The sequence below is a fragment of the Peromyscus leucopus genome, chromosome 15, assembly GCF_004664715.2.
Source record: "Peromyscus leucopus breed LL Stock chromosome 15, UCI_PerLeu_2.1, whole genome shotgun sequence".
In the NCBI taxonomy this organism is placed as follows: Eukaryota; Metazoa; Chordata; class Mammalia; order Rodentia; family Cricetidae; genus Peromyscus; species Peromyscus leucopus.
In genome coordinates this window covers 63,898,731-63,918,538 of record NC_051076.1, presented here as the reverse complement: position 1 = coordinate 63,918,538, position 19,808 = coordinate 63,898,731, and positions in this window count along the sequence as shown.

Here is a 19,808-nt window from a genome sequence, read left to right as displayed (position 1 = left end):
TCAGTAGTAAAGCGGCTGGTTATTCTCCTTTAGGCCATGCAGAATGTGAAAGCAGGGATAAGGATTGACAAGTAATGAAAGCAGTTTTCTATCCGACACTGACTCTTGAGTTGAATCTCCACCTGATCTAGGAACCAACTGACATTTCTTACCCTTCTTCATACCTCTCTCTGCTGCATTTTGCTTCCTGGTATGTGTCACCCTTCAATTTTTTTCTTCATAGCTTGCTCATCACAAGTTTCTCAGGCTAGCACTTGGGTATAATTGGTTTCTACATTGAGTCTCACCTGCTTCCAAGTATAATGGACATAAATTCTGTGAAGAAAATGGACTTTCCCCCTTGGCCATAACCAGTACCCAATGCAATCTCGGAAATCCTTTTGTGCTATGTTCTTTTGTTTGTTTGTTTTGAAATAGGGTCTTATGTAGCTCAGGATGGCCTCCAACTCACTGCAGAGCCAAGGAGAATTTAAGCCCTAATCTCCCTTCCTCTATTTCTCAAGTGTTACATCCCCACCTCTTACAAAATATCAAGTTGTACACCAAGGGAACATCACCTTATTTCTGATAATATCATTCAAACATTCAGAAAGCATAGTCTCATGCTTTCTTTATTAATGGTCATGTTTGTGTTTTGTGGGTTAAACTTCCACCTGAGAATGTGAACAAAACTCTAATTATACATGACATCAAAATAAATGACCACGATTCCCACCGTGAGGGGCTTTTGCAGCTCCTTCAGTTCTCAGTTCCCCAGGTGCAAATAACTCACCTACCAGGCTCCCCCAAAAGTGCTTTAGAAATGCTCAGACCTATGTACAGATGTTTCCATGGACACATAGGAGTAAACACTAGAAGTAACTTAGTGTAAGCTAACAACCCAGTGTGCCATCCCCAGCAAGACCCTCAGACAGTCTCTCTCTGCAGCCACCATCATCCATCACCATGAAGACTGCACATCAAATCCCTGATAGCTCCCCAGGCACCCAGGTTCAGACCATTTCATCTACTTCGGCTTTAAGTAGTAGTACCTCCCCCCTCCACTCTTCCATCCCTGCCCTCCTCACACTCTCCCAAGGTTCCAGAATCTTTCTATCAGGAACCTCCGCTGATAGCTCCCTGGCCACCTATTCCTTCTCTTCTCATTCCTTCCTTGTTCTGAGGATTGTCCCAACATTTATGACCAGCAAGGAGTTCACATTTAAGGCAGGTAAGAGATGAGCTCAATAAAACAATCATTATAATAATTTAGGGAGCTGCGGCAGGCAGGCATGCTGGGAACACACTGCCTGTTCCTCAGATCTAAAACTGTGGAGTACAGGGCCACTGTTGTTTAGAACCAAGTCCTACTGCTTACCCACAGTCCCCAGACTCCACCTGAATTTGGAGGTGAGTTTCTCCCTTTGCAAGCAGCAGGTGCGTTTCATAGTCCCACTGTCACCTGCCTTTCATAAGCTTATCACAAAATAACTTTGTATATTGAGGGTGCATTTATAGCACACACACACACACACACACACACACACACACACACACACACAAATATAAATTAGATGTGTGGGCACCTGAAGAAGAGGAAGCAACCCGCTTCTAACTTTGTTATGACTGTGTTTCAGAAAGACCCTAAAAACCAGGGCTAAGAGAGCAGCTTGACTAAACTGTACAGAAGCATTAGGAAGGGCTTAGGTCGTTCTCCCTCGCTAATTCCCAGTTGCTACACATTTCACATGCAATGCTCTTCTAAAACGCAGCCTCTTTCCTCAAATTCTCATCCTAATTTTCCCAAATAAGAACAGCATATCAGCAAGTACTTTTTCCTGCTGAGCAGTCTCTCCAGCCCTCTTTACCTCGTTTAGAGACACTAATCCTCTCCTGGGTATTGTAACAGTTATGTGTTGTTTTCTGTCCACTAACTTGCCTGTTAATGTGTCAAGGAATAAAACTGCAATTCTTTGTATATCATGAACTAATTTATGGCATGCTATGCACATGTAAGAACAAAACTTCCACGTTACATGAGTTAATTAATTAAATCATCAATGGCATCTGTTCATTGAGTTTGCCAACAAATAGGTCACATGTAGCCGTGCTTACAGCAGTTCTGAAAGAACAGTGGAAGATCTATGAGATTTCAAAAGGTTAAAGGCTAAGTAAGAGGCCAGAAAACAGACTCAGGGAATACAAACTACTTTTGTTTTAATCAGCAAGTACTATGTAAGATGACACTATGACATTTTCAGACAAAGCTGCTTTGGGATTCTCATTTTGCCCATCTCACCCAAGCTCCTGCTACCTGTGTTCCTCCCTGGTAGCCTCTCCGCCAGATTTCTTTATTCTTTCATGCCCTTTTTGCCCACCATGCCCCATCCTTCCTTATCTAATACTCTCCTTCCTTGACCGCCTGTGTAGACTTTTAGACATAAGAAGCTTAGCTGTCCCAGGCCAGGGAGGTATCTCAGTGGTTAAAGAGCTTGCTACTCAAGGGCAAGGGCCAGAGTTCAGTTCCCTAGAAAACCATATAAATGCTGGGTGGCTGCAATTTTAGCCTCAGAAGTTAGGGACAGGCAATCTCCAGAGCAAGCTGGCCGCTTAGATAACCCATCTGCAAGATTTGGATTTGACTGAGAGACCTGTCTCAACAGATACAATAAAAGAATGATGGAGAATAATTCTTCACATTAGCCTCAGGCCTCCATAGACACATCCCTATATGCACATATGCCCACAGACATGCAAAAGCACAGGCATACACATATGCAATCCACACATGCACATGAAAAGTGGAAAAAAAAAAACAGCTGTAAAGAAAAGGGGAAAATATTTGCCTGGGGAGTGTAATAGTTCCATATACATAAAATGTTTTATTGCTGTTAAGTCATGAAGCCTATAGAAAGTAACATGCTGGTTTTTTTCTCTGAAAATATTACTAAACCTTACTATCCTCTTCTTGCAAACAAATACATCAGATACATGTCCCAGTGGGAACAGAAAAGCAGATGTGGTGCTGAGCTTAGGAGACTGAAGCGAAGGAGGTGGAGATGTATCTCAGGGTAGAGAGCTTGCCTAACACACACAGGGCCCTAAATTCTACCTCCAGCACCACACACACACACACACACACACACACACACACACACACACACACACACACACACATGAAAGTAATCAAGCAAAACCCTCAGCATCTGGAGCACTGATAACAACAATAAAATCATATTTTCCCCTCAGTTTTGAAAAAAAAAAAAAAAAAACGGGCATGAGATCTTCCTATAATCTTTTTGCTTGTCCAATATCAACTCTTTTGCATTTAGGACTCAAGCCAGTTCCCTGCTAGTTTTGCTCCTTTGTTGATCCTAAGATGTAAATGACGCTGTGGCCTGGAGTGAGAATGTTATAAAATATATCTCCCCTTTCAGGGAATTTGACTGCAAGACTGTTGGAATCCTGAGTTCCCAGGCACTGACAGTAGTGAAAGCAGTCATGTGTCAGCCGAGAAAGCACTGTTTACCTGCTACAGTCTATGTTGCCTGCTAGAGGCTCACTGTACAGAGTGAGCCACATGGATCATTGTGTCAAGGCTCAGTCGGTAACATGCCTGGTGTACAGTCATGAGGACCAGAATTCAATTCCTAGCATCTGTTTTTAAAATGGTAATCCTAGCAATGGGAACATCCCTGGGTCTTTCTGGCCAGCCAGCTTAGCAGAATCTAACTAGTGAGATTTCAAAAAATTAGATGCTGGGTGATTAAGAGAGACACCCATACTCCTGTGCACACATGTACCTACAGACACTCACCCCTCACACAAGCACATGTTAAAACACATAAAAACAAAGGAAAGGAAAAATTCAGAGAAAATAGCATTTTGGTTTGGATATACTAATTTAGTTTTGAGACCTACAAAACCCCACCAAATAAGAAAAGAGATTTTCCCCCTCTGAAGATAAAAATTAATGTGGAGAGAAATAACAAAATAAGATCCATATTGAGAAATCTTTGAAAACTAAGTAGGAAACGACCATTTACCAGACAAAAGTAGTGGCATCTGAAGAAGTGCCCTGGAAAACAGAAGCAGGCACATCCGCAGTGCAGAATCAACAGACCAGGGAATGATGTCACCAAAGACCTTTGGAACTAAGAAGGAAGAGTCAAACAGAGGAAGAAAAAAAAATGGTAATTGAAGTTGTCTTAAAAAATCCAGCTCTCTAGGGCTATTGTCCATTCTGTCTCCAGGTGACTGCTCTTTGTCCCCTCCGGCAGTGTCCTGGAAACTTCAGCAGGTCACTGGGGTGTTCAATTCTAGACACACACACACACACACACACACACACACACACACACACACACACACACACACGCGCGCGCGCACACACACACACAGAGAGAGAGAGAGAGAGAGATAATCAAATACATAAAGAATATCTTTGTTCTTCCTTTCTAGAATATTTATAACAGATCTGAACTTACCATATGATAGGCCAGAAAAGTCTGAACCACAGAAAACCACAAGGATATCAAAATACAGGGACCATAGCAATTCCTCAATCACCCTGCAAAGAATCATGTCAAAATCCCTAACATTACTCATGTACTGAGGGGCTTCAATCTCACTTAGTAGAACACTAGACATGGTTAGATGTTTGGGGAATTCTCTACCTCCATGATAGAAACCAAATAGCAAAAAGACAAGCAGAAGGGTAATAACAATGAAAGGGAAAACTAAAAAAAAATCACAATGAGTAACAGAAGGGTACCATACCCACGAAACATGATTATAATACTATTTAAAGAGCTGGTGAGATAACTAAAAGTTAGATGAGCTTGTCAACAACCATGATGACCTAAACTCTATTCTTTGGGACCTCCATTGTGGGAAGAACTGACTCCCTGAGGTTGTCCTCTGACTTCCATACACATGCCAACCACAAAATAAATAAATGTTAATTAAAAAGTTAAGCTACCCAAGTATTCAGAGAAGGAAAAAGTCTTCATGATATCAGACCTTTGGGAAAAAAATTGAGCTTTGTAAAGTTGAAGCACGGAACTAAAAGAATCCTTTTAAACACACTAAAAACAGAAAATATAGGAAACTCATTGCGGGGCATTGGTGTAAAAACTCCAGCTGTAGAAGGGAGGAAATGACTTGATCAAGTCATTATTAAAATTCTATGAAAATGAAAGAATCACATTTTTCAGATTCAAATTGACCGCTAAATACCCAACACAAGAGGTAAAATTAGATCTAAATCATTCATGTTACTGTGACATTGGTTTAGAGTGTTGGAGACAAATTTGCCAAATGCTTTCATGGGGAAAAATCCTAGTGTCATTGCTGTGGTTGCATTCTGAACATTCCCTGACCCAGAGTCATGTGTTAGAAGCCCCTTCCTCACTTGCAGCACTTTTAAGAGACAAAACCAAGGGGTGGGGCCAAATGGAAGGCAGTTAGGTCATTGGAACAAAGGGACTCTGATCTAACCCTTCCTTACAAACTCTCTTGACCTCCTCTCATCTCTTTTATCTCCTCCTTCCCCTTCCCTGTCTTTTTCTCAACAGCCAGGCGTGGGCAAATTTCATTGGCCACACGTTCTGATTCAATGTACAGCCCCACCACAGACCCAGCACAGCAAGCAATCCTCCAGTACTGTGAGACAAACCTCATTTTATTTCTTACAAACTGGTCTTCTTAGGTATTTTGTCAGAGCAACAGAAAACTGACTCAAACAATTACATGTGAGGAGTGGGAAATCAGAGTGGCTATGAGCTTCTCACCAGCAAATCTGGAAGCTACAGTCTGATTGAGACAATACATTCAAGGGAAATTATTTCTATTGTACAGTTTGGTGATTCGCCAAACCAGCAGTCAGATAGGAAGAGTGGATAAAGGTATCTTCAGACTTAAAGATTACAAAATATTTATCCTGAGTGTATTTCTGCTGGTAGTGTTTCTGCAGATATGCTCATCAAAGGAGCATCATCATGGGGTGATGGAACAGCACATAAAGGACTTCTATTACTCACCAAAGAACAATGGCTGTGCAATTAAGTTGTCCATTAAGAGCTGCCTTTTAACGGAATGGAATTTTTTTTTTCTGGGAAGAATAATGAAAGACAAACTATGACAATTTAGGCTTGGAGACTTAAGAGGTTTACTTTCTAAAAGGCACCAAGAGAAGCCGTCACTACGAAGGGGGAAATGAACAGCAGACGTCACCACTAGCAAAGCGGGGATTTTCCAAATTCTGGAAACTTGCTACCATGGCCTGAGTGTGACAACTTTCCAATTCTTCAAGATTCTCCTCTGATGAGAACTGTGGTGATATTAAATGCTTTCATTTTTTCATGCTGAAATTAAAGTTGTCAACATTCAGCAGATCTAAATTAGTCAATCATCTAGTATTTTCCAAATGACCAGTTGCATGACATTAAAAATGTATCAGTTGGAGCTAGGGGGACCTTTCACTTGTCAAAGTGCTTGCCATACAAGCCTGAGGCCCTGAATTTGATTCCCCAGAAACCATATAAAGAAATCCAGGCACAGCGGCACAGGCTTGCAATCCCAGACCTGCAGATGTGGAGGCAGGAGGATATTGAGGCTCACCACACAGCCAGCTTTGACAAATTAAACAGTTCCAGGTGAGTAAAGACCCTCTGGACACAAGGTAGACAGCATTGACAACCAGCAAAGAGCTAAGAAACAATGTCAGGACAATGTAAAACCAAAAAGATGAGCAACCAAGCAAAGGGCCAGAGCAACTGGACTCATGGTGAATTCACCAGGCATGAGGTGAGGAAGAATCCCGACACCATGTCACACCCACTAGAACTGGTGTTTTCTGTTTGTGAAAACTCATTGTTATGTAAAACATTATATCCCTTGTGCTAGAAAGTAACAAGCCAGTCCAATGAGATATGCCACTCCCCATCCTGGATTAAGGGCCCTAAACATCAGGACATGCAAAATTAATTTTAAAAAACTTTGTCATTTGGGCTAGGGATGTAGCGAAGTCAACAGAGTGTTTGCCTAGTACCCAAGAATCGAGCCCGGGCCCTGAATAAAATGAAGTCTGTTAATGCATGCCTGTAAGTCCTGCACTGGGAGATGGAGGAAGGATGGTTGTGAGTTCAAGTCATCCTCAGCAAGAAAGACTTTGAGGCCAGCCTAGACTACATGAGAATTTTTCTCACAACAAAGGAAATAAATAAACAAACACAAGATTGTGACTATGACCTGGGGTTGCTTCTTACACCTACAGGCACAAGGGTCATTAAAAAAATAAAAGTAAGCAAGGTTCTGTGAGCAGGTGTGTGCCCTTCATTCTTATCCTTACAAGAGATCTAAACTGGAGGGAGGTAAAGGACAAATGTTGAATACAATCCATGCCTAGCTCCCAGCCAGTGCGCAGAGAGGGCTGAGATTCTGGGAGAATCTAAATCCTGGCCTCGGCTTCTGGCTGAAGTTGAAGACTCCACCAGTCCAGTGTCTCTTACATGGAAGGCAGAATAGACATGGATCATTCTCTCCAACAAGTTTAGTTTTTTTGTTTGTATTTTTTTAATTTATGAGGGCTAGGAAACAGAGAATGTTGAGTGAACTCAACACAGCATGCTGCAGTCAGATTTTCAGCTGTTCTGTGACACTGTAACAACAAAGTGGCAAAAAAGGTGTGATGTCAATAACAAATGTCTCCTGGGGAATTCCAGTAAAGCGACAATAACTAAATAACATTAAAGAGGAAATATGAAGTGTAGAAGTCTATTTCTCTCTCCCTGTGTGTATGTATCTCTCTGTGTGTCTCTGTCTGTCCGTCTATCTGTATGTCTCTCTCTCTCTCTCTCTCTCTCTCTCTCTCTCTCTTTCTCTCTCACACACACACACACACACACACACACACACACACACACACACACACACACGAGGGTTGGGGGAACATGCCTGGCTACCGACTTTTCATTCCGTCATCTCTTTCTTTCCCATCCCCAGCACCATGGCTGGTGAAGCTGGTGAAATGACAGGGTGCTTCCAACTGCAAAGGAGCAACGAAGACGACTTCAAGTCTTCCAACCTCTCTCCAGGCAAAATGGATGCATTTCCAATTAACGACGCCATCAGTGTGTTCTGCTCTCTCCCTCTCTCGGCGTTTAGAACGGACCACGCATTTCCTTTATGTCCGCATCTTGCCATCTTCTTGGCTCAGGCACGGAATTTTTTCTTCCTTGTGACAATGTATGTAATGTATCTTCCCTTCCTCTGCCTGGCACCAATTCAACACTGTCTGGATCCAAGCACCTCTTCTTTCAGTGTGAGCCTCAGAGGAAAAACCACGGGGAAGTGAAAGGATTCTGATATGGGAAAATTTGATGTGGTAAAGACTGGTTGAATACCAACCCTTCCCTTCAAATATGGGCACAGTCACTCCTGTCTGTGTGAATCACCTCAGATTTCCCATTCCTCTGCCTACTCCTCCAGAACTGGCCTTCTTAGCGGCATCTTACTCATTTAACTTACTATTAGGACGGCAGAGGCAAAAGCATTTTGAGAACATTCACTTCTCTCTAGATCGAATGTTGGGTTGAAGCCTCTCAGAATTCTGATGTTGAATCCCAATGCCCTAAATGTTAGCATTTGAAGTAGAACCTTTGAAAAGTGATTTGGTCGTGATGTAACTGGCTATCAGAATTCACTTCTGCCTGTCACTCACAGACGCCAATGAGCAGAGACAGAGATTAAATCTTTAAAACTGTGTTTTATTCAGAGAGCTAGCAATCTGAGGAGACAGTAGATTAGTACCCCCTAAATCTCTTCCCTCTCATCTCTTGCTGGCAATTATGTGGGGAGAAAGGGGTGGAGGCAGAGGCTATCGGATTTGGAGCTCAAGAGATCAGCATGCTAGAGACTTGTGATATCTGTGGTTTCCTCTTGTCATCCCTTGCACTCTCCCCTCATTCCCTGGATGTGTGGGCTCAGACACCTCTAGAAATGATGAGCCTACTTAGTGTTTGTCAGTATCCATCTTGTACTCCCTCCTGGAATATCTGGGCTATGAGGGCATGACCCAGAACAAACCGACCATGAAGAGCATCTACAAACTAAGCTGGTAATAAGTGTGCGCCGGTTCCTTTCCGCAGTGCAGAGCACAAGTGCGTCTCTACAAAACAGGATACTAAGTGTCCCTCTCCATTTCTCCTGTCATGAGGCAACAGTCCTCGTGGGCAAAATAGTTTCCTTTGTAAAAAGCGGCTGCAGAAGTCCCCTTGTCTGCTTCTGTTTGTAAAGAGTCACTGAAAAGAGCACCATCTAAGAGCCAGGAAGCACCACCACCGAATACTGACTCTTAACCTTGAGCATTCCAGCCTATAGAAGAGTAAGAAATGAGTTTCTGATGCTCTAATCTACTGTGTCTGTGGTGATCTGTTAGTTAGCCTGGACAGCCTGAGAAAAAACTGACTTTTCCGTCCCTTCAAGTGAGGTTGCTGTGATGAACTCCAGCAGGGGAGGAGTAAACACACAAGACTCCGTGGGTCAGGGACTTCTCCACACGGACGCTTTGATCAATATGTCAGGAACTGGCATTGATTTAGCTTTACTCTACAGACTGCTGAGAACTTCTCTGCAATCAGCTTTCCACAGAACTTGGCAGATAACTGGGAAATAGGAAATGTGGGTTCAGGGTGATGAGTTTAGAAGCAAACTCAGAAGTTTTGGGAATCTATGGTCATCCCAAATGCCTTTGAGGGGACCTTAAATCTCAGAATTGTATAATTTCTATGGCATGATTTGGGTTTACAGAAATAATGGTTGTGTCTTGGCGGGGCACCTAACAGTGGGAGTGGGGTGTCTCTGACTCTTTTCCTGCCCTTGGGACCCTTTTCCTACCACTGAGTTGCCTTATTTAGCTTTGGTATGAGGGTTTGTGCCTAGTCCTATTGCGTTTTATTATGCCATGTTCAGCTGATATCACTGGGAGGCCTGCTCTTTTCTGAAAGGACAGAGGAGCAATGGATCTGGGGTAAAGGGGAGGTGGTGGGAGGACTGGGGAGAGAGGAATAGAGGGGTGGCTTTGGTTGGGATGTATTGTATGAGAGAATAAATAAAAAGTAAAAAAGAAACAATGATTTTGTGCTTAAATTATTTTTATTTGTATGTATGTGTATGTGCACATGCCACATGCACCAGAGGAAAATGTGTAGAAGTCAATTCTCTCCTTATAGTACATGACTGAACTCAGGTGATTAGGCTTGGAAGCAAATGCCGTTACCAGTTGAGGCATCTCTCTGACCCATAAGTTTATGCTTAAATTAACCTTGTGAGGAGTATGCAGGGTATACAATAGTTCTGGGTCTTCTTTTCCAACCTCAGTGACCAACAGCACACTGTGAAAGGAACACGTGGCCAAATGAAATAAGAGGAGAGAGAAGAGGTACTAAACATCACTGTGAAACCCTAAAACTTCAACCACCTCGAGCTTCTGGTGGTCCAGGGACTTGAGTTTTCCACAGGATAGTTCTGGGAAAATTGTAACTGTACAGCAGAAAGGGCAGCAATCCTACCAGTTGAGAAGTAAGCTTGCTAAAACAACACAATCAAATCAGATTTTCTTTTATTCAAGATATTTTTCCCTGGTGGCTAGAGCTATAGTTCAGCTCCTAGAATGTTTTTCTGGAATGCACAAGGCCATGGGTTCATTCCCCAGCATGGCATAAACCAGGAGTGGTAGCACCCACCTGTTATCATAGTACTCAAGACACAAAAACAGGAGTATCAGATGTTCAGGGCCATTTTATTTATTTGTTTGTTTGTTTGTTTGTTTGTTACACTGAGAGTTGGAAACAATCCAGGACTACATGAGACTCTGTCTAAAGAAAAAAAAATTGTCTTTGCCTTGGAGCATTTACAAACTACAAGAGCTACAAATTATCTTATAGAAAATCCTGGAGATAAGAAATGAAGCTAGGTGGTAAGTCAGTTCCCTGTGATTCATTCAGCAAACATTGTTTGTACAGCCATTTATTTAAGAACAAGTAGAAGTCAGCTATAACAAGAACACTGAGTTTGAGGCTACTAAGAGCCTATCAAAGAGCCCGTCAAAAAAGTAAGAAAGAAAAAGAGAGAGAGAAGAGAAGAGGGAAAGAAGGAAAATGCATTCGTGTGTGTGTGTGTGTGTGTGTGTGTGTGTGTGTGTGTGTGTGTGTGTGTGTGTCACAACTAGCAAGTTTTGGTCATCATTCTAGCTCAGATCTCACATCTTCTGATGTCAGTGTTCTTTTAAGCTTTATATTGGACATTGTTCTCTTAGGGTTTATTACAAACAGTAAGACATAAAGAGACAATCATAAAGGAAACATTTTCATATCATTTTAATAAATTTAGACTCTTGTGAGTTTCTCTCTAAATCACCATGATGGATATATCAACATGAGCCTCACTTATATTCCCCATCATTAACATTCTTGTCACTAACTCAGAACTATTTCCTTGATCCAAAGCTTATAATCACTTGGCAAGCCATGCTATTTAAGTCATCTCTTATAGGAAGCACAGAAAAAAATTGATCATTAGAGCAGATTTTTTTTTATATTCTCTAATGTCTAATTGAAACAAGAATTAAAAGATCATAAAACTATCTGGAGTTTATGTGGAAGAAGATAACTGAACTTCTGGAATTGTGGTATTTATCCTTTATAATCTGAAGGCTCAAGACCAATAATTCCAGGGGGGTAAAAGGATTGGGATTTCAGGCATATCGGGGATGCTTTTCATGGCACCTCACAAATAATCATAAACATCTGGAATGTTCCATGTGTGAATAGAGGTTATTATGACTTATAGTTAAGATTTATAATAAAAGATGATTAATTGGCCCTTGAATGAAAGCATAGATCTACTGCTTTAAGACCACAACTTTTTTTTTTTTTTTTTTTCGAGACAGGGTTCTCTGTGTAGCGCCTTCCTATTCACTTAATAGCCAGCTCTCGAACTCACAGAGATCCACCTGGCTCTACCTCCCGAGTGTCCGGCAAGACCACAACTTTCTTATGAGTTTATATTTATATTACTTTTTTTATTCTTTGAGAATTTCATATATTTATGCATTGGTTATAATTTTCTCTTAAAAGGTTGGTTTTATCTTACCTTGTGTTGTTCCAAATTCAAATGCTGAAGTTCTAATCTCCAAAGTGGTTTTAATTGATGATGGGCTCTGTAAAGTCATAACTGAGTTTAATGAGATCCTAAGGATGGGCCATTGTACAATAACGATTAGTGGCCTTTTAAAAAGATATCATGAAGGGATGTGGTTCTCTCCTTCTCTCTGTCTCTATCCATTATTCTCTCTCTCTCTCTCTCTTCTCTCTCTTCTCTCTCTGTCTCTCTCTCTCTCTGTCTCTCTCTCTCTCTGTCTCTCTCTCCCCACACATACACACACACACACACACACACTCATACACACACACTTTCCCTTTTTTCTCTTCCTCTCTCCACATCTATCTTCTTCTCCTTTCTCTTTCTCTCTCCTCTCTCTCTCCATCTTTGTCTACTTTCTCTTCTCTCTGTCCATACCCACATGTAAGCATACAACAAGATGGGAGCCAAGAAACCACAGATTAGTAACAAATCTACATTACTGGGCCCTTGATTTTCCAGTATTCAGAACCTTGGGGAAATCATTCTGTGTTTTAAGCTACACAAACTGTGACGTTCTGTCATGGAAACCCAAGATGACTGACACAAGGGAACATGATTGTCCCTTTGTATGAACAGACATTTCTACACAGAGACATCTTGGGACAGAGACACTTAAAGTGGCTGCCCTGGGCACATAACTGTTCTAACTTCTAATGTCTTTCAAGAATAGGTAAACTGGGACATCATGAATTTGGCAACTCTTGTTCACTTGAACCTTACTTAGATATGCATCGTCTGTGCTGGGGAGATGGCTGAGTGGATAAAGTGCTTGCTATGAAAACAAGAGGACCTGAGTTCAACTGCCAAGTCCTTGTTAAAACTAAAAAGGCATGGTATCGCACACTTGTAGTCACAGCACTGGAGAGACAGAAATGGGAAGATTCCTGGAGCTCACAGGTCATCCCAGTGCAATCAATGATTTCTAGGCCATTAACAGACCCTGTTAACAAGGTGGACAGTGCCTGAGAAATGGCTACGTATGTTGTTCCATGGTGTCCCATAATGTACACATGCATCTGCAGGCACAAGCACGCGCGCGCGTGTGCATGTGCGTTCTCTCTCTCTCACACACACACAAACACACACACACACACATTTTTAAAAGGTCTTGGGTGAAGAGATAGTTCAGCAGTAAAGAGCATGTACTGCTCTTGCAGAGGATCCTGGCTTGGTTCCCAGCACACACATGGCAGTTCATGACTACCTGTAACTCCAGTTCCGGGGATCCAATGGCTTCTTCCAGCTTCCAAGGGCTCCTGGAGGTACACCATATGTGTAAACCCATACAAGCACACACACACACACACACACACACACACACACACACACACACACACGCATGTGGGCATGCACACATCTACATAAAATAATGGCCAAATATGGTGTCAAGTGTCTTTAATCCCAGCACTCTGGGGCAGAAGCAGGGGAATTTCTGTGAGTTCCAGATCAATCTGGTCTGTATACAGTGAGCTCCAGGGTATCCAGGGCTACATAGTTAAACATTGTCTCAAAAGGAAACAAATAAAATCATAACATTGTAATTGCCTGAGGGTCCCTCTAGTTCTATTCCATAATGTCAAAAAAAAATAAAGAAGTAAATCATGTGTATCTGACTCTTGGTCTGTCCTTTCTATAATATAAGAGCCTCCCAAGTAGACTAGTTTTCCTAGGTAAATGGGTAAGTACCCCTTTCTTCATAAATATGATTTGAAAGGAGCTACATAAAAAAATGAAAAGTACAGTGCTCTTTCTGAGTAAGTGTTCAGATCATAATTGAATTCCACCAGGAAAGGAAGAACAAACACTCAGCCCACAGGCAACTATTTCCTCCCCTCTCCCCTGTGGCAAACACAAAGGCCACATTGCTGCCAGGCCTCGGGGCAACTCCAGAATCCATTTCTGCACAGCAGTTTTGGCAGTCCTTAAAATTGATGAGTCCGCATAAACGATGGAACTAATTGCTATGCTGGGCTAGAACTCAGCCGTAGACTCAGGTATAGAGGGAACTGGGATGACTCGGAGGCACATTAAGCTACAAGCAAAAAGATTTAAAACCATCAGCTCTCATAACTGCTATATTTGGGAGATGAGAAAAATTAATAATGTATCAACGATCACGTGACCTAATCGCTTATATAATATTTATCCTTCAAATGGTAATGGCCAACATTGCAGGTTGGCCAAAGGAACCTGTGCTTTCAATATTAATCTTTGTCCAACTCCAGGCTGAAATCAGAAAAGGCTGAAAATATTCTTAGACAGTCCTCCTGTCAACTAGAGATATACATAGGACTCAGGTCCGGGACATAAGCAGAAATTTGCTGAGGCATGTTTTTTCTTTGGTCTTGAATGTTGCTGAAAGGTCAAGGGATGTGCCAGCTTCTAGGTTCCATGAAGCAACATTCATAGATGATAATGCAAGGCATAATAATAGCAGTGGCATAGAAAGTTCTGGGAAGAGTGTGTGTACAAATTCACCGCTTGGCCCACCACTCCTCTACGGTGATGGCAAGCCTTCTTATCACGGGGACAGTACCAAAAGACTGGAGGTTTACGAAGAGAGGGGTGTTGCAGTCTTCGGGAAAGCAGAGGGTGGAGGGCAAGCCTAACTCAAATGAAAGTCATATGAAAAGCGGCACTGCTATCACACAACATAACTTTAAAAAATTAGTCAAGGATAATAAAAACACAGCTGAAATGAAATAAGAGGGGAAATACTGGCAGTTGAAGTATAAATGGGGATATGGGCTGGGAGATGGGGGCAGAGGACAGTGTAGTAAGTGGGCAACTAAAGGTAAAGATTTATGCAAAAGCTTTATGGGAAGCCACTAGTTAGAGGCTAATTTGAAAGTATACTTGAAAGTTTGAGCAAAATTGCCCTGTATAAATAAATAGCGCTGCTCCCAGAAGACAGAGGTTACTAAATGGAAATTGATTTATAGGACATGGGCTACCTTCCCATGAGCTCTTGGACAGAGAGACCCCAGAGGTCTACAAAACAACACATGCTATTGCTCTTACCCTTGGTTATGTCCTGTAACTACACGTTAAGACCCTATTGCTGAAGACAATACAATCTTTAGATGCAAGTCAGAAAAAAAATCAATCAGGAAATAACCAGTACCATTCTTCCCTGGGGACTAAGCTTTCCTGGTTCTGGAAGGTGCTGCACAAGCTGCTAGGCAGAAGAAATATCAATGGTCTTACCCACACAGGGCCCGGCAAGCTGTAATACAGGCCTGCCAGAAAAGATGGGCCCATGATACAATAGTGGCATGTCCTAGCTCTGTTCTGGTTGGATTTGAGGCCTGCTCTGCAGGAGGGAATTCCATGCCTGGTTCTGTAATTCTGATAAAAAAAAATTTCCCAGGGCTGGGAGGTCATAGGCCCCAGGGCAAAATCTGCTAAATTTTGTTAAATGGTCATATTATCAAATTGCCTTTTGAATATTCAGGTTTATACCCATAGACTTTAGCTGTTCTTAGCCTCAGTCAGAACAGCTTCTTTTTGCTGTGGGAAGCAGTCAATGGAGAATGCACAATCTGTCAAAGTCCAGAAAGTAAGAACAAGAATTCCATCCCAAACCAGATATCTATATTAACTATGCCTGCCCCTCAACAAGGATTAGGGACCATGGGGGAAGAGGAGGCAGAAAGAATGTAAGAGCTGAAGAATGGGAAGGTGTACTGTGAATGCTTTCTGCTGGACACGACATGGTTATCAGACTCATGAGCTCACGGCTGCAGTAGTAAATTGTACAAGAATCAAGCCATCCCCAACCCCAGCATGGATGGGGTAGCTCTCCTGGTCCTGCTTCCCATGGAGGAGTTATTGTCAGTTGGTTAACTGCTGGAGAGGGAGAATCATTCTTTTTCTGAGATAATAACCACCAGATGTTTTCCAGTGGTTGGCCCCATACCTATATGCACGCATGAGCAGCACCAACGGGACTCAGTGGGTTGTGGGGAAAAAAAGATGTGAAGTTGAGGCATATTCTAGGGGGTTGATGGGAGGAATTAGAGGGAGAAGAAATGGAGATAAAGATGACCATCTTATACATATATGAAATTCTCAAATCTAAAGTACAACTTCAGCCTTTGGAATTTTAATCAGCAATCAGTCAGTTTTTCCAATATGCACCTAAATACATTCCTGGTTAATAGGGTATGCTTCTGGTTTTGACTTTACTCAAAGATTCCATGCACAATTATTATTTTTTGAAAAAACTTTGAAATATTACAAAGCACACTGGAGCCTGTAGCTCACCCTCGGTAAATCAGCTCCTAAGTCCTTCCATTCTTGGAGCAAGTCCACATCTTCATACAGTGCTGAGGAGGGCAGTGGGGTTGGGCTGCTGTATGGTAACTCTGAAGGTTACAATTCCGTGGGGTGCACCAGTTGAGCTCCCACTGCTTCAGTTTCGTTTCTATCTGTCTCTGTCTGTCTCCCTCTCCCCCCCACCCCCCCCCCCCCCCCCCCGTGCTTGTGTGTATGTGTGTGCTCGTGTGCAGGTGTGGTGTGTGCAGGTGTACAAATGAGTGTGGGTATGCGCATTCAAGTGAAGTCTGAGGCCTATCTTAGCTGCCATTCCTTAGAAACCATCCACTCTGTTTTCTGAGGAAGACTCTAATTGTCCTGGAGCTCACTGATGGAGCTAGGGTGGCTGGCCAGTGAGGCACAAGGATTCTGTTGTCTCTGCCTCATCAGTATTGGGATGTCACACCGCTGTTTCAGGACCAAATCACTACATCCGCCATTTTGCGTGGCTTCCTGTTTTCAGGTCCTCACACTTGCAAAGAAAACGCCTTACCGACTGATCTATCACTCCAGGTGATTGGTTTCCTTTTTCTACTGAATTGTTCCTTTCTATCCCCAGCCCTTATTGGCTACAAGAACAGAGTCCAGTGATGTTCAGGCCCTGACCCAAACAAACAAGGCATGGCAGCATGTGAAAGAGCCACGCTGTTCAGTGTATAGAGCGCTTTATGTCCTTAAATGTGAAGTCTCCTGTGTATCTTTTTAAAACTGTATTTAGTCTTCTCTCATATATTACATTCTGGCCACAGTTTCACCTCCTCTCCTCCCAGCATCCCCACCACACCTCCCCCTTTCCCCAGATCCACTCCTTTTCCATTTTCCTTCAGAAAAGAGCAGGCATATGATCAAACATGGCATGACAAGTTATAATAAGGCTAGACACATACCTTCATATGGGGCTGCCTGTGTGCCCTCTCATAAGAAACAGCCTCATCTCCAAACTGTCTTCCCCTCCTCAGATCTAAAAGAATACTGTTTCCTGAGCATGATCATAAGCTGGAACTCTTAGGAGCTGTGATTAGTAAAAGAGATGTGTGCAAGTTTGATCTATCAACTTTCTGTCATGGAAGCAGAGATGGGCTCAAGAGGCCCCACCTTTCTCCAAGTAGCTATAGACAGTTAAAGATTACTAGAGGAGAGGGTTCACAAGGCCCCGACTCTCCCTGAAATATATAGGCTGCTAGTGGTTGCTGGGGCGAGAGGTCTATTTCCTGCAGTGTTTTAGCTGACCATGCTAACATTGGTCATGCTCTTGTAGGTAACCCCGGTTAAACCCATTGGTTACCCAAGATGCTTTTGGCAGGAACTGTGTCTTTGATATTGTTGTTGGTGCATTATCTGAGGGTGAGAAGATAAGATATTATGAATGTTAGGCTGTTTACATATCCTCAGAAAAAGCTCACACAGTACCTGGTGATCTCCCAAAGCTTCTCAGTATAGATGTGGTTCAACTCAGTGCCTACAAAAGGCTGTACTTTAACATTCTTTTGAAAAGGGCCATCATAGACTCTGAGAAACTTCCCACCTTCCTTTCCACACTCCCAAACTTAAAAAAAAAAAGCTGAACTCTCTTGCATTTGAAACGATTGATATTTTATGCACATACATGTAGGTGAACAAACCACTTAACATATATGGACATGTTTTATCTTTTCTAGGAGAAGGTTTTAGGGCAGAAGCTGTAGGGGGAAAAATGGATATGATCAGAGTCAAGGATGAGTATGTCCTATTAGCATGTAAAACAAGGTCATCTTGTCATGAGTATTTACCTCAGCTTATACACCAGTGATCTCTTCCCAGATGTGACATGCAGAGCAGTTGGAACAAGCTCCACTTCCAACTACCCAAGACCAGCATGTTCCGATGTTTGCAGGTCACCCTCAGAGATGGTGACCTCTCCCAGCCATTACACTTTTATCACTAAGCTGCAGAATAGCGTATATGGCTCTTTACAAGATGTGTGAATCTATTTTAAAACCATGAAAAAAATCATATCATCCCTCCAAAATTTGCCTTTGAAAATATTCCTCCCTTTCCATTAGCTGATAGACTAAAACTGTGTCTCAAACTGAATGAAATTATCTCATATCTCATATCTCATGTAGCACCTCCTTTGCTACCCTGTCAAGAAGGTGACCACTGAATTTTATCATTTAACAGGGGTTACAGAGTCCGGTTAATAAATCAAGTACCTAAATAAAATCCAATGGTTTGATAAATTAGCTTCCATCTCAACATGAGCGCCAGATCCTGGCTCTGCTCTGGGGGCATCCTTTTTGCACAGAATGGCTTTCAATTTGGGCTCAGCAAAGCCTGCCTCTTGTACTTTAATTTTGTGTGGGGAATTACATACATCCCTGTCCTGCTATACTACAGCTGTTAGGCTTCCAGTGTGTCTGTCTTCTTCCCTTGCTCTATCTTCATGAATTCCTGTAACTTACCCTTTGTAGGTCGGGCATCCCAAGAGCTCTCACAGCATACGATGCAGCAGGCTCTCTGCACCTACTAAACTTCAGGCTGGAGAACAGGGTTTCCGTGCTTCTTCAGGTTCCTTCTTTGTCTATGAGGACATTCTTTGTCCCTTTGTGTAGTTGAAGTAAATAACAGAAAGAAATAATTCTAAAATGTTTTAACCCCTCTGAATTTCTCCATTCTATCTCCCCTCCACTGTGTCCTTCCTCCTGTTATACAGATTGACAGAACAGGAAGAAAGGGGGAATTCCAAGGGCAGCTTGCTTGATCTTCACCTTTAAGAGCCTGCTAGACATCTGAAATAAGTGGAAAAAATAACATAGAAATTTTCATTATATGTTCAAAGATGGCAAGAACTCTATTTGGAGTAATGCATGTGAATGACTGCCCTTGGATTCCAGAATTCTGGAATTTGAAGCTAGTCCAATCTACATATAATCTTCATAGTTTGAGACCCTGTCTCAAACAAACAAACCAGCAAATAAAAAGACATAAACAATGAAAATAAGAATTACATAGAGACTCCAAAGTCTTGTTTTAGGACTAGAGATATAGCACAATTGGAAGAGTACTTTCCCAGCATCCAGGAGGCCCTTGAGTTTAATCCCCAGCAGCATATAAATGGGGCTTGGTGGACATACTTGCAACCCCAACACCCAGTCTCTTCGAGATTCAGTTTTTGTATCTATTAAACAGAGGTCAAGTTATGAACTACAGAAGATTTGTAAGGATTAGATGAGTGGATATGTATATAAAGGCAAGCCATGTGCCTTTTAATAGAATGTTAATCACTACAATGCTAATTTTTAATTAATTTTAATTACCATTAATTATTT